Raw genomic sequence first — 16,901 nt, forward strand, 5'->3', positions numbered from 1 at the left:
TCTTAATATTCTGTATGATTAACTCGATTCAGTTGGCTATTTTGAAGGAAATGGCACCAACTACTCGACACACCATGAATATGAGCAAAGAGGAATTTCGTACCTTTTTCTTGCTGCAAACATAGCCACAGTACAGGTTGCGTTACATACCAACAATAACTTTGAATCTAGCAATGCAGCTAACGGCGCAAGAAATCGTGTAGGATGCTCCTACAAAGAATTCACTGCCTGTAAACCTTTGGAATTTGATGGAACCGAAGGACCAATTGGATTGAAACGGTGGACTGAGAAAGTCGAATCGGTGTTTGCCATAAGTAAGTGTACTGAAGAGGACAAAGTTAAGTACGCTACGCATACCTTCACAGGTACTGCGTTAACGTGGTGGAACACCTATCTTGAACAGGTAGGACAAAATGCTGCTTACACACTACCGTGGTCGGCATTCACGCAATTGATGAACGAGCAGTACCGTCCTAGAAACGAAGTCAATAAACTCAAGGCAGAACTTAGAGAGTTACGAACACAAGGGTTCGACATTACCACATATGAACGACGATTCACAGAGTTGTGCCTATTGTGTTCGGGAGCATTCGAAGATGAAAAAGAGAAGATCGACGCGTTTGTAAAAGGGTTACCAGTAAGGATTCAAGAAGATGTGAGTTCACACGAGCCCGATTCTATACAGAAGGCAAGTCGAATGGCTCATAAACTCATAAATCAGATTGAGGGAAGAATTAAAGAGCAGGAGACCGAAGAACCAATACAAAACAACTCAAGAGGAAGTGGGAGAAAAACGGTGACAAGAGTCACCAGTACAACAACAACAACAACTACAACCACAATCTCAACAACTATCCTAACAACCGCAACAACAATCGCAACAATAACCGCAATCCTAACAATAACTACAACAAACATCCCAACAACAACAACAACTACAACAACCATTTCAACAACGATAACAATCCCAACAACAACCTCAATAACAACAACGGCAATAAAAACCAAAAACAGCCATGTCATAGGTGTGAAGAAAATCATCAGGGGTTTTGCACGACATTTTGTAACAGGTGTAAAAGAAATGGTCATAGCGCGACAAAGTGTGAGGTCTACAGACCAAAGTTTAACAGAACTAAAGGAACAAATAATGTCAGAACAAGTAATGCTGAAACGAATAGTGTCGGAGCAAGTAATACCAATGCTGTTTGTTATAAATGTGAAAAACCGGGCCACATTATTAGGAATTGCCCGAATCAGTGGAATACTAATGGGCAGGGCCGTGGAAGAGTTTTCAATATTAATGCGGCAGAAGCACAGGAAGACCCGGAGCTTGTTACGGTACGTTTCTTATTGACGATAAATCTGCTTATGTTTTATTTGATTCGTGTGCGGATAAAAGCTATATGAGTAGAGAATTTTGTGCTAAATTAAGTTGCCCATTGACGCCTTTGGATAGTAAATTTTTACTTGAATTAGCAAACGGTAAATTAATTTCAGCAGATAATATATGTCAGGAGAGAGAAATTAAACTGGTGGATGAAACATTTAAAATTGATTTAATACCAGTCGAGTTAGGGAGTTTTGATGTAATAATTGGCATGGACTGGTTGAAAAAGGTGAGAGCAGAGATCGTTTGTTACAAAAATGCGATTCGCATTATGCGTGAAAAAGTAAAATCTTTAATGGTGTACGGAGAAAAGAACAACGCGAAATTAAAACTTATTAGTAGTTTAAAGGCGCAAAAACTAATAATAAAAGGTTGTTACGTAATTCTAGCACACATCGAGGAAGTTAAACCTGAAGAAAAGAACATCAGTGATGTTCCCGTCGCAAAAAGAATTTCTCGATGTATTTCCGAAAGAATTACCGGGATTACCCCCACATCGATCCGTTGAATTTTAAATAGACCTTGTACTAGGAGCTGCACCAATAGCTCGTTCTCCATACAGACTCGTACCCAGCAAAATGAAAGAATTACAAAGTCAGTTACAGGAACTTTTAGAGCATGGTTTCATTCGACCAAGCACATCACCGTGGGGAGCTCTTGTTTTGTTTGTCAAGAAGAAGGATGGTACATTTAGGTTGTGTATCGACTACCGAGAGTTGAACAAACTTACCATCAAGAACCGCTACCCACTACCGAGAATCGATAACTTATTTGATCAACTACAAGGCTCGTCGGTTTATTCGAAGATCGATTTATGTTCTGGATATCATCAAATGCGGGTGAAGGAGGATGATATTCCAAAGACTGCTTTTAGGACGCGTTACGGTCATTACGAGTTTATGGTTATGCCGTTTGGATTGACTAACGCACCAACTGTGTTCATGGACCTCATGAACCGAGTGTGTGGGCCATATCTTGACAAGTTTGTCATTGTTTTCATCGATGACATACTTATTTACTCGAAGAATGATCAAGAGCACGAAGAACATTTGAGAAAAGTGCTAGAGTTGCTGAGAAAAGAAAAACTGTACGCTAAGTTTTCAAAGTGTGCATTTTGGTTGGAAGAAGTTCAATTTCTCGGTCACATAGTGAACAAAGAAGGTATTCAGGTGGATCCAGCAAAGATTGAAATCGTTGAAAAGTGGAAAACCCCGAAAACTCTGAAACACATACGCCAGTTTTTAGGACTAGCTGGTTACTACAGAAGGTTCATCCAAGACTTTTCCAGAATAGCAAAACCCTTGACTGCATTTACGCATAAAGGGAAGAAATTTGAATGGAAAGATGAACAAGAGAAAGCGTTTCAATTGTTAAAGAAAAAGTTAACTACGGCACCTATATTGTCATTACTTGAAGGGAATGATGATTTTGTCATATATTGTGATGCCTCAAAGCAAGGTCTTGGTTGTGTATTAATGCAACGAATGAAAGTAATTGCTTATGCGTCTAGACAATTGAAGATTCACGAGCAGAATTATACAATGCATGATTTGGAATTAGGCGCGGTTGTTTTTACATTAAAGACTTGGAGGCACTACTTATATGGGGTCAAAAGTATTATATATACCGACCACAAAAGTCTTCAACACATATTTAATCAGAAACAACTGAACATGAGGCAGCGCAGATGGATTGAATTATTGAATGATTATGACTTTGAGATTCGTTACCACTCGGGGAAGGCAAATGTGGTAGCCGACGCCTTGAGCAGAAAGGATAGAGAACCCATTCGAGTAAAAGCTATGAATATAATGATTCACACTAACCTTACTACTCAAATAAAGGAGGCGCAACAAGGAGTTTTAAAAGAGGAAAATTTAAAGGATGAAATACCCAAAGGATCGGAGAAGCATCTTAATATTCGGGAAGACGGAACCCGGTATAGGGCTGAAAGAATTTGGGTACCAAAATTTGGAGATATGAGAGAAATGGTACTTAGAGAAGCTCATAAAACCAGATACTCAATACATCCTGGAACGGGGAAGATGTATAAGGATCTCAAGAAACATTTTTGGTGGCCAGGTATGAAAGCCGATGTTTCTAAATATGTAGAGGAATATTTGACGTGTTCTAAGGTCAAAGCGGAGCATCAGAAACCATCAGGTCTACTTCAACAACCCAAAATCCCGGAATGGAAATGGGAAAACATTACCATGGATTTCATCACTAAATTGCCAAAGACTGCAAGTGGTTTTGATACTATTTGGGTAATAGTTGATCGTCTCACCAAATCAGCACACTTCCTGCCAATAAGAGAAGATGAAAAGATGGAGAAGTTAGCATGACTGTATTTGAAGGACGTCATCTCCAGAAATGGAATACCAATCTCTATTATCTCTGATAGGGATGGAAGATTTATTTCACGATTCTGGCAGATATTACAACAAGCATTAGGAACTTGTCTAGATATGAGTACTGCCTATCATCCACAAACTGATGGGCAGAGCCAAAGGACGATACAAACGCTTGAAGACATGCTACGAGCATGTGTTATTAATTTCGGAAACAGTTGGGATCGACATCTACCGTTAGCAGAATTTTCCTACAACAACAGCTACCATTCAAGCATTGAGATGGCGCCGTTTGAAGCACTTTATGGTAGAAAGTGTAGGTCTCCAATTTGTTGGAGTGAAATGGGGGATAGACAGATTACGGGTCCGGAGATAATACAAGAAACTACTGAGAAGATCATCCAAATTCAACAACGGTTGAAAACTGCCCAAAGTCGACAAAAGAGCTACGCCGACATCAAAAGAAAAGATATAGAATTTGAAATTGGAGAGATGGTCATGCTTAAGGTTGCACCTTGGAAAGGCGTTGTTCGATTTGGTAAACGAGGGAAATTAAATCCAAGGTATATTGGACCATTCAAGATTATTGAGCGTGTCGGACCAGTAGCTTACCGACTTGAGTTACCTCAACAACTTGAGGCTGTACATAACACTTTCCATGTCTCGAATTTGAAGAAATGTTTTGCAAAAGAAGATCTCACTATTCCGTTAGACGAAATCCAAATTAACAAAAAACTTCAATTCATCGAAGAACCCGTCGAAATAATGGATCGTGAGGTTAAAAGACTTAAGCAAAACAAAATACCAATTGTTAAGGTTCGATGGAATGCTCATAGAGGACCCGAGTTCACCTGGGAACAAGAAGATCAGATGAAGAAGAAATACCCGCACTTATTTCCAGAAGATAAGACAACACCTCCAACTGCTTAAAATTTCGGGACGAAATTTATTTAACGGGTAGGTACTGTAGTGACCTGAACTTTTCTATGTTTATATATATTAAATAAAATTGATTTTTACATGATTAAGTGTTTCCAACATTTTACGCAATCAAACTTGGTAAGACTTGATTATTTGAAATGAGTTTCATGTAGACAATTGACCACCCAAGTTGACCGGCGATTCACGAACGTTAAAACTTGTAAAAACGACATGACGATAAATATATAGATATACATATAGTTAACATGAGATTATGATAAGTATGTATCTCCATATGTATATTAACAATGAGTTATATACATAAAAATGAGACTACTAAGTTAAGAAAGTCGAAACGATATATATAACGATTATCGTTATTACAACGTCTTACTAAATACATATGTATCATATTAAGATATTGTTACACTATATTTAACATGATAAAATGATAATTATATATGTTAACAATGAACTACATATGTAAAAACAAGACTACTAACTTAAGGATTTCGAAACGAGACATATATGTAACGATTATCGTTGTAACGACATTTAAATGTATATATATCATATTAAGATATAATAATATATCATAATATCATGATAATATAATAATTTAATATCTCATTAGATATAATAAATAATGGGTTAACAATATTAAATGAGATCGTTAACTTAAAGGTTTCAAAACAACACTTACATGTAACGACTAACGATGACTTAACGACTCAGTTAAAATGTATATACATGTAGTGTATTTAGATGTATTAATATACTTTTGGAAGACTTCAAGACATATATCAAAACACTCATACTTAACGAAAATGGGTACAGTTACATTCCCATTCTTTTTTTTATCAAGAATTCTAGTCGTATTCATACCCGTATTATACACAGCTTCTAGACGTACTTACTGTGGGTATATACCAATAGGAACTAACATGGGATTCCACTCTTGATTATGTCATGTATGACTAATCAATTTTAACTTCTACCATGAACTAGTCAACTAACTAGAACTCCTTTTAACCCCCCTCACCACTCACCACTTACCACTCATCATTCACTCCATTTCACTTCCAATTCTCTTTCTAATTCTCTCTCAACACACACACACACACACACACACACTCTCTTATGAATGAATTTTTCCAGTAGCTAATCATCATCTTCATCAAATATTACTTCAAGAATCAAGCTATAATCATCTTAGGAAGAACACTTCAAGAACACTTCGAAAATCCTTTCAAGTTTACTAGTTTACATCCAAGCTTTCTAATCCATTCCAAGTAATCATCTAAGATCAATAAACCTTTGTTATTTACAGTAGGTTATCTTTCTTATTAAAGGTAATAATCATATTCAAACTTTGATTCAATTTCTATAACTATAAACTATCTTAATTCGAGTAAAAATTTTACTTGAACTTATTTTTGTGTCATGATCCTACTTCAAGAACTTTCAAGCCATCCAAGATCCTTTGAAGCTAGATCATTTCTTGTCACTTCCAGTAGGTTTACCTACTAAATTTGAGGTAGTAATGATGTTCATAACATCATTCGATTCATACATATAAAACTATCTTATTCGAAGATTTAAACTTGTAATTACTAGAACATAGTTTAGTTAATTCTAAACTTGTTCGCAAATAAAGTTAATCCTTCTAACTTGACTTTTAAAATATATCTATATGATATGCTAACTTAATGATTTAAAACCTGGAAACACGAAAAACACCGTAAAACCGGACATTCGCCGTCGTAGTAACACCGCGGGCTGTTTTGGGTTTGATAATTAAAAACTATGATAAACTTTGATTTAAAAGTTATTCTTTTAGGAAAATGATTTTTCTTATGAACATGAAACTATATCCAAAAATCATGGTTAAACTCAAAGTGGAAGTATGTTTTTCAAAATGGTCATCAAGACGTCGTTCTTTCGACTGAAATGACTACCTCTTACAAAAACGACTTGTAACTTTTATTTCCGACTATAAACCTATACTTTTTCTGTTTAGATTCATAAAATAGAGTTCAATATGAAACCATAGCAATTTGATTCACTCAAAACGGATTTAAAACGAAGAAGTTATGGGTAAAACAAGATTGGATATTTTTTTTGATTGTTGTAGCTACGGGAAATATTGTAACAATTCTATACAAATCATAACTTAACAAACTTATATTGTATTATTCATGTATTCTAATATATATTATGTAATCTTGGGATACCATAGACACGTATACAATGTTTTGACATATCATATCGACCCATCTATATAATATATTTTGGAACAACCATAGACACTCTATATGCAATAATGTTGGAGTTAGCTATACAGGGTTGAGGTTGATTCCAAAATAATATATATAGTTTGAGTTGTGATCTAGCCTGAGGCTTGTATACACTGGGTCGTGGATTGATCCAAGATAATTTATATTGATTTATTTCTGTACATCTAATTGTGGATAACTAGTTGTAGGTTACTAACGAGGACAGCTGACTTAATAAACTTAAAACATTAAAACGTATTAAAAATGTTGTAAATATATTTTGAACATACTTTGATATATATGTACATATTTGTTATAGGTTCGTGAATCGACCAGTGGCCAAGTCTTACTTCCCGACGAAGTAAAAATCTGTGAAAGTGAGTTATATTCCCACTTTTAAAATATAATATTTTGGGATGAGAATACATGTAGTTTTATAAATGTTTTACGAAATAGACACAAGTAAATGAAACTACATTATATGGGTGAATGATCGAAGCCGAATATGCCCCTTTTGCTTGGTAGCCTAAGAATTAGTAAACCGATCTACTAATTGACGCGAATCCTAAAGATAGATCTATTGGGCCTAACGAACCCCATCCAAAGTACCGGATGCTTTAGTACTTCGAATTCGTTTATATCATGTCCGAAGGATTTCCCGGAATGATAGGGGATATTCTTATATGCATCTTGTTAATGTCGGTTACCAGGTGTTCACCATATGAATGAATTTTATCTCTATGTATGGGATGTATATTGAAATATGAAATCTTGTGGTCTATTATTATGATTTGATAATATATAGGTTAAACCTATAACTCACCAACATTTTTGTTGACGTTTTAAGCATGTTTATTTTCAGGTGATTATTAAGAGCTTCCGCTGTTGCATACTAAAATAAGGACAAGATTTGGAGTCCATGCTTGTATGATATTATGTAAAAACTGCATTCAAGAAACTTATTTTTGATGTAATATATTCTTATTGTAAACCATTATGTAATGGTCGTGTGTAAACGGTATATTTTAGATTATCATTATTTGATAATCTATGTAATGCTTTTTAAACCTTTATAGATAAAATAAAGGTTATAGTTGTTTTAAAAATGAATGCAGTCTTTGAAAAACATCTCATATAGAGGTCAAAACCTCGCGACGAAATCAATTATTATGGAACGTTTATAATCAATATGAACGGGACATTTCAGAATATATCCACGGACATCGACATCTGTATAATAATAATCTTGAAGTACTAAATCCATCCATAGACATGAATAGGGGTTGTTAGGCCCAATAGATCTATCTTTAGGATTCGCGTCAATTAGGGGCCATTTCCCTAATTCTTAGGTTACCAGACTTGAAGGGCGATATTCGATTTCGATAATCCAACCATAGAATGTAATTTTTGAGTACTTGTGTCTATTTCGTCAAACATTTATGAAACAGCGCATGTATTCTCAGTCCCAAAAATATATATTGCAAAAGCATTTAAAAAGGGAGCAAATGAAACTCACGATACTGTATTTCGTAGTAATTTATGCATATGACGGCACTGAACAAGTGCAGGGTTGGCCTCGAATTCACGAACCTATATTAAGTATATATATTTATATGTTGATCAATATATGTCTAACAATTTAGGTCAAGTCATAGTATATCACAATCCTAATGCTCGAGACCGATATACAAAAGTCAACAAAAGTCAACTTATCCCAAAATGACTTCCAAAAATCTATACATGTTTATTATATAACTTAAATATAGTCATTTTATATATTTAAATATATTTATCAGATTTTATTAAAGTAAATAATATTAATCATTTATTAATAAAAATTAAAATTTATATATGATAACAATATACTTTTATATATCTTAAGTAATAAAATTTATAAAGTTCACTTAATATCATAAAAATATAGTGATATGTATTATTAATATAATTATATTACGTGTGGTAAAATATCTTTGTATCACATATTCATTTGATAAAATAATATTGATAATAATAATAATAATAAGTAAAAGTTGTGTTATTTTGTAATAATAATAATAATTATTATTATTCTACTAATAATAATAACAATATTTATATTTACTAATGATGATATTAATTATGATAAAATGATAATTCTAATCATGATAATTTTAATAATAACGATACTTTTTTAATATTAATTCTAATAATAATAATATTTTATAAAAATAATAATTCTATTCAAAATGATAATTTTTAATAATAATAATACTAAAATGATAATAATAATGATATTTTATAATAACAATGATATTTCTATTAAAAATGATAATTTTAAAAAAAATGATAGTTTTAATATTAATGATACTTTTAATAATAATAATAATGATAAAAATAATGAAAACGATATTTTTACCTAAATCAATATCTTACAATACTTTAATTTCATCATGATACTTATACTCATTATTTCCTAATCGATTTGTTTAATAGCTTTTAAAATCCTCTTTTATATCGCATTCATAATAACGATAATAATAGTAATCATAATAATTAGATGATACTAATATTAGTTTTAATGATAATGATACTAATAATAATAATAATAATAATATAATAATAATAATAATAATAATAATAATAATAATAATAATAATAATAATAATAATAATAATAATAATGATATTAATAATAATAATAATGATAATAATAATAATAATAATAATAAATATAATTATTAGATAATAATAATAACGATGTTAATAACGACGATAGTAATAATAATAATAATAATAATAATAATAATAATAATAATAATAATAATAATAATAATAATAATAATAATAATAATAATAGAATTAATAATAATTTAGTTGACCATATCTTTTAATCCGTTCATCGAACCCACACGATTTCTAAATAAAAAGTTATTAATTTTTTGTCAGCTTTCCAACGAAATGAATATCATATACCTTATCTCAATAGCATATGTATTAAATTCGTGATTTATCATAAACTATTTAACGACAAAATTAAGCATACAATCATGTATAAACATATATACTCGAGCACTAGTTGTAGTGACCCGAACTTTTTCATGTTTATATATATATTAAATGAAATTGTTATTTACATGATTAAGTGTTTCCAACATGTTAAGCAATCAAACTTGTTAAGACTTGATTAATTGAAATAGGTTTCATATAGACAATTGACCACCCAAGTTGACCGGTGATTCACGAACGTTAAAACTTGTAAAAACTATATGATGACATATATATGGATATATATATAGTTAACATGATATTATGATAAGTAAACATATCATTAAGTATATTAACAATGAACTACATATGTAAAAGCAAGACTACTAACTTAATGATTTTGAAACGAGACATATATGTAACGATTATCGTTGTAACGACATTTAATGTATATATATCATATTAAGAGATATTCATACATCATATTATCATGATAATATAATAATTTAAAATCTCATTTGATATTATAAACATTGGGTTAACAACATTTAACAAGATCGTTAACCTAAAGGTTTTAAAACAACACTTACATGTAACGACTAATGATGACTTAACGACTCAGTTAAAATGTATATACATGTAGTGTTTTAATATGTATTCATACACTTTTGAAAGACTTCAATACACTTATCAAAATACTTCTACGTAACAAAAATGCTTACAATTACATCCTCGTTCTGTTTTATCAACAATTCTACTCGTATGCACCTGTATTCGTACTCGTACAATACACAGCTTTTAGATGTATGTACTATTGGTATATACACTCCAATGATCAGCTCTTAGCAGCCCATGTGAGTCACCTAACACATGTGGGCACCATCATTTGGCAACTAGCATGAAATATCTCATAAAATTACAAAAATATGAGTAATCATTCATGACTTATTTACATGAAAACAAAATTACATATCCTTTAAATCTAATCCATACACCAACGACTAAAAACACCTACAAACACTTTCATTCTTCAATTTTCTTCATCTAATTGATCTCTCTCAAGTTCTATCTTCAAGTTCTAAGTGTTCTTTATAAATTCTACAAGTTCTAGTTTCATAAAATCAAGAATACTTCCAAGTTTGCTAGCTTACTTCCAATCTTGTAGAGTGATCATCCAACCTCAAGAAATATTTCTTATTTATAGTAAGATATCTTTATAATACAAGGTAATACTCATATTCAAACTTTGATTCAATTTCTATAACTATAACAATCTTATTTCGAGTGGAAATCTTACTTGAACTTGTTTTTTGTGTCATGATTCTGCTTCAAGAACTTTCAAGCCATCCAAGGATCCTTTGAAGCTAGATCCATTTTTCTCATTTCCAGTAGCTTTATCCAGAAAACTTGAGGTAGTAATGATGTTCATAACATCATTCGATTCATACATATAAAGCTATCTTATTCGAAGGTTTAAACTTGTAATCACTAGAACATAGTTTAGTTAATTCTAAACTTGTTCGCAAACAAAAGTTAATCATTCTAACTTGACTTTTAAAATTAACTAAACACATGTTCTATATCTATATGATATACTAACTTAATGATTTAAAACCTGGAAACACGAAGAACACTGTAAAACCGGACATACGCCGTCGTAGTAACACCGCGGGCTGTTTTGGGTTAGTTAATTAAAAACTATGATAAACTTTGATTTAAAATTTGTTCTTTTGGGAAAATGATTTTTCTTATGAACATGAAACTATATCCAAAAATCATGGTTAAACTCAAAGTGGAAGTATGTTTTCTCAAATGGTCATCTAGACGTCGTTCTTTCGACTGAAATGACTACCTTTACAAAAATGACTTGTAACTTATATTTCTGACTATAAACCTATACTTTTTATGTTTAGATTCATAAAATAGAGTTCAATATGAAACCATAGCAATTTTATTCACTCAAAACGGATTTAAAATGAAGAAGTTATGGGTAAAACAAGATTGGATAATTTTTCTTGTTGTAGCAACGTGAAAATTGGTAACAAATCTATATTAATCATATCCTAGCTAACTTATATTATATTATACATGTATTCTAATATATTATGTAATCTTGGGATACCATAGACACGTATGCAAATGTTTTGACATATCATATCGACCCATGTGTATATATTATTTGGAACAACCATAGACACTCTATATGCAGTAAAGAGGGAGTTAGCTATACAGGGTTGAGGTTGATTCCAAAAATATATATACTTCGAGTTGTGATCTAGCCTGAGACGTGTATACACTGGGTCGTGGATTGATTCAAGATAATATATATCAATTTTTTTTTTCTGTACATCTAACGTTGGACAACTAGTTGTAGGTTACTAACGAAAACAGCTGACTTAATAAACTTAAAACATCAAAATGTATTAAAAGTGTTGTAAATATATTTTGAATATACTTTGATATATATGTACATATTTGTTATAGGTTCGTGAATCGACCAGTGGCTAAGTCTTACTTCCCGACGAAGTAAAAATCTGTGAAAGTGAGTTATAGTCCCACTTTTAAAATCTAATATTTTTGGGATGAGAATACATGCAGGTTTTATAAATGATTTACAAAATAGACACAAGTACGTGAAACTACATTCTATGGTTGAATTATCGAAATCGAATATGCCCCTTTTTATTAAGTCTGGTAATCTAAGAATTAGGGAACAGACAACCTAATTGACGCGAATCCTAAAGATAGATCTATTGGGCCTAACAAACCCCATCTAAAGTACCGGATGCTTTAGTACTTCAAAATTTATATCATATCCGAAGGGTGTCTCGGAATGATGGGGATATTCTTATATATGCATCTTGTTAATGTCGGTTACCAGGTGTTCACCATATGAATGATTTTTATCTCTATGTATGGGATGCGTATTGAAATATGAAATCTTGTGATCTATTGTTACGATTTGATATATATATATATATAGGTTAAACCTATAACTCACCAACATTTTTGTTGACGTTCAAAGCATGTTTATTCTCAGGTGAATACTAAGATCTTCCGCTGTTGCATACTAAAATAAGGACAAGATTTGGAGTCCATGTTTGTATGATATTGTGTAAAAACTGCATTCAAGAAACATATGTCGATGTAATATATTTCTATTGTAAACCATTATGTAATGGTCGTGTGTAAACAGTATATTTTAGATTATCATTATTTGATAATCTACGTAATGCTTTTGAAACCTTTATTGATAAAATAAAGGTTATGGTTGTTTTAAAAATGAATGCAGTCTTTGAAAAACGTCTCATATAGAGGTCAAAACATCGCAACGAAATCAATTAATATGGAACGTTTATAATCAATATGAACGGGACATTTCAGTTAGTATCCGAGCGTTGGTCTTAGAGAACCAGAATTTTGCATTAGTGTGTCTTATCGAGTTTGTTAGGATGCATTAGTGAGTCTGGACTTCGACCGTGTTTACTTGAAAAATGATTGCTTAACAAATTTTGTTGGAAACTATATATTTTTAACATGTGAATATTATGTGATATATTAATCTCTTAACATGTTTGATATTATGTGATAGATGTCTACCTCTAGAACAAGTCCCATTGACTCACCTAATAATAATGAAGAGTCAAATGTAAATTGGAATGATTCGTGGACTGATTCACAAGTTCCCGAAGAGGAACCGGAACCGGAAGAAGAATCGGAACCGGAAGAAGAATCAGAACCGGAAGAAGAAATAGAACCAGTGGGGGAAATAATGAAACGGTTAAGTAGAAGAAAATCCTCAACCAACCGACCAAAGTTAATTATGGTCAATGGTGTTTCCGCCAAGGAAGCAAAGTATTGGGAGGATTACCAATTCTCCTATGAATCGGATCCCGACAAGGATTCCGATAATATTATAGAAATTACCCCAACACAATTTGATAAGGCAAAAGAGAACAATAAGGGAAAGGGCATAAAAATAGAGAAATTTGATTCCAAACCCGATGAACTTTATATGTATCGTCAACACCCGTATTTCTTAAGTTGTGACAATAACCCGGGAACCTCTAAACCACCAGGTTTTTCTAAACCAATGTGGAAAACGACGGCTCGTATTAGGGGAACATCATATATCCCTAGAAACTTGGCAAAACGAACCAAAACCGAAAAAGAAGAAACGAGCGAGTCGGAATAAGATAGTTGTATTCGTGTGGTGTAATATATGTAATATAGTGTGCTTATGCTTTATGATATATGTAAAAATTGCTTGTATTAATAAGTATTTTTTTATGAATCTAACTCTTGTCTATTTTACAGTATAAAAACACAAAATGGATAGACAACCCAATATTTTAAGAGACCTACCCGGAGACATGATTGATGAAATCTTGTCTAGAGTCGGTCAGAATTCCTCGGTACAACTATTTAAGGCGAGATTAGTTTCTAAGACATTCGAAGAACGTTCCAAGAATGCCTTGGTTTATAAAAGGCTTTCATTCAAAAGATGGGGGATATCACATTGGGAAATCTATAAGTTACGATGTGTTTATTTTGACGCATATATTGCGGGGAACCCAAATGCTATTTTACGCAACGGGTTAAGAAATTATTTTGACTCAATATATCCGAATATAGGACTTCGTGATTTAGAAAAAGCAGCTAACATGCAACATAAAGAAGCATGTTATGCTTACGGGTTAGTAATGTTCGCTTCTCACCAAAGTGAGAACAAGAACATCGGGCTACAACTATTAAACAAAACGTTCCCACAAGTGACGGACTCAGTAGTTGGGGTGAGAAACAAGGTTTTTAGATTGTTACGGGACTGTTGGACATTACGTAACCCTCGTCCCTTTAACGACGTTACAACACGCTGTCTTATCAACGGCCATAATGGTTATGTTCCACAAGACCAAGGATGGGAAGTAGTCCTAGTAAAACCAGAATGCATGACTTGTTTCTGGACGTATAAATTACGTGTCTTTATTGCCTTTGCTGAACGACTTGTGTACTAGCTAGAATTATCTTCACAACTATCTTGTATCAAAGTTATTGTGTGCTATATTTCATGTTATATGTAAAATAAGGGGTATTGTAAGTTTGTAAAATATTGTGAAAAAGTTTGAACGCGAAATATTATTATAATCAGTTTTTATATAGAATTGTAGTAGTTGAATTGTATATTAGCTACTAAGTATGAACTTAACGGGTAGGTACGACCCGAATTTAAACTTATAAAATGCTAATATGAAGAAAAAGCTTTTATAAATGAGTTCATATTATGCTACGAGATACTATTGACTACTCTTAATATTCTGTATGATTAACTTGTTTCATTTGACTATTTGAAGGAAATGGCACCGACTACTCGACAAACCATGAATATGAGCGAAGAGGAATTTCGTACCTTTCTTGCTGCAAACATAGCCGCAGTACAGGCTACGCTACATACCAACAATAACTCCGAATCTAGCAATGCAGCTAACGACGCAAGAAATTGTGTAGGATGCACCTACAAAGAATTCACTGCCTGCAAACCTTTGGAATTTGATGGAACCGAAGGACCGATCGGATTGAAACGGTGGACCGAGAAGGTCGAATCGGTGTTTGCCATAAGTAAGTGTACTGAAGAGGATAAAGTGAAGTACGCTACGCATACCTTCACAGGTACTGAGTTAACATGGTGGAATATCTATCTAGAGCAAGTGGGACAAGATGATGCTTACGCACTACCGTGGTCAGCATTCGAGCACTTGATGAACGAGAAGTACCGTCCTAGAACCGAGGTCAATAAGCTCAAGACAGAACTTAGAGGGTTACGAACCCAAAGATTTGATATTACTACGTACGAAAGACGATTTACAGAATTGTGCCTATTGTGTCCGAGAGCGTTCGAAGATGAGGAAGAGAAGATCGATGCATTTGTGAAAGGATTACCGGAAAGAATCCAAGAAGATATAAGTTCACACGAGCCCGCCTCCATACAACATGCATGTAGAATGGCTCACAAACTAGTGAACCAGATTGAGGAAAGAATTAAAGAACAGGCGGCTGAAGAGGCCAATGTGAAGCAAGTCAAAAGAAAGTGGGAGGAAAACGGTGATAAGAATCACCAAGACAACAACAACAGCAATTACAACAATAATCGCAACAACTATCCCAACAATCGCAACATCAATCGCAACTACAACAAACGGCCCAACAACAACAACAACAACAACAACAGTAACTACAACAATCATCCCAACAACAATAACAACCGCAACAACAACAACAATCAGAAGCAGCTATGCCAAAGGTGTGAAAAGTATCACTCGGGGTTCTGCACCAAATTTTGCAACAAGTGTAAAAGAAATGGTCATAGCGCGGTGAAGTGTGAGGTCTACGGACCAGGGGTTAACAGAACGAAAGGAACAAATGGTGTCGGAATGAGTAATGGCAGAGCAAGTAGTGTCGGAGCAAGTTATGCCAATGTAGTTTGTTATAAATGTGGAAAACCGGGCCACATTATTAGAAATTGCCCGAACCAATATAACACGAATGGACAAGGCCGCGGAAGAGTTTTCAATATTAATGCGGCAGAGGCACAGGAAGACCCGGAGCTTATTACGGGTACGTTTCTTATTGACAATAAATATGCTTACGTTTTATTTGATTCGGGTGCGGATAGAAGCTATGTGAGTAGAGATTTTTGTGCTAAATTAAGTTGTCCATTGACACCATTGGATAGTAAATTTTTACTCGAATTAGCAAATGGTAAATTAATTTCAGCAGATTATATATGCCGGAATCGAGAAATTAAACTGGGTAGTGAAATATTTAAGATTGATTTGATACCAGTAGAGTTAGGGAGTTTTGATGTAATAATTGACATGGACTGGCTGAAGAATGTGAAAGCAGAGATCGTATGTTATAAAAATGCAATTCGCATTGTACGAGAAGAAGGAGAACCCTTAATGGTGTACGGAGAAAAGGGCAACATGAAGCTGCATCTTATTAGTAA

Source organism: Rutidosis leptorrhynchoides, chromosome 1 (genome assembly GCF_046630445.1).
Source record: "Rutidosis leptorrhynchoides isolate AG116_Rl617_1_P2 chromosome 1, CSIRO_AGI_Rlap_v1, whole genome shotgun sequence".
NCBI classification, from domain to species: domain Eukaryota; kingdom Viridiplantae; phylum Streptophyta; class Magnoliopsida; order Asterales; family Asteraceae; genus Rutidosis; species Rutidosis leptorrhynchoides.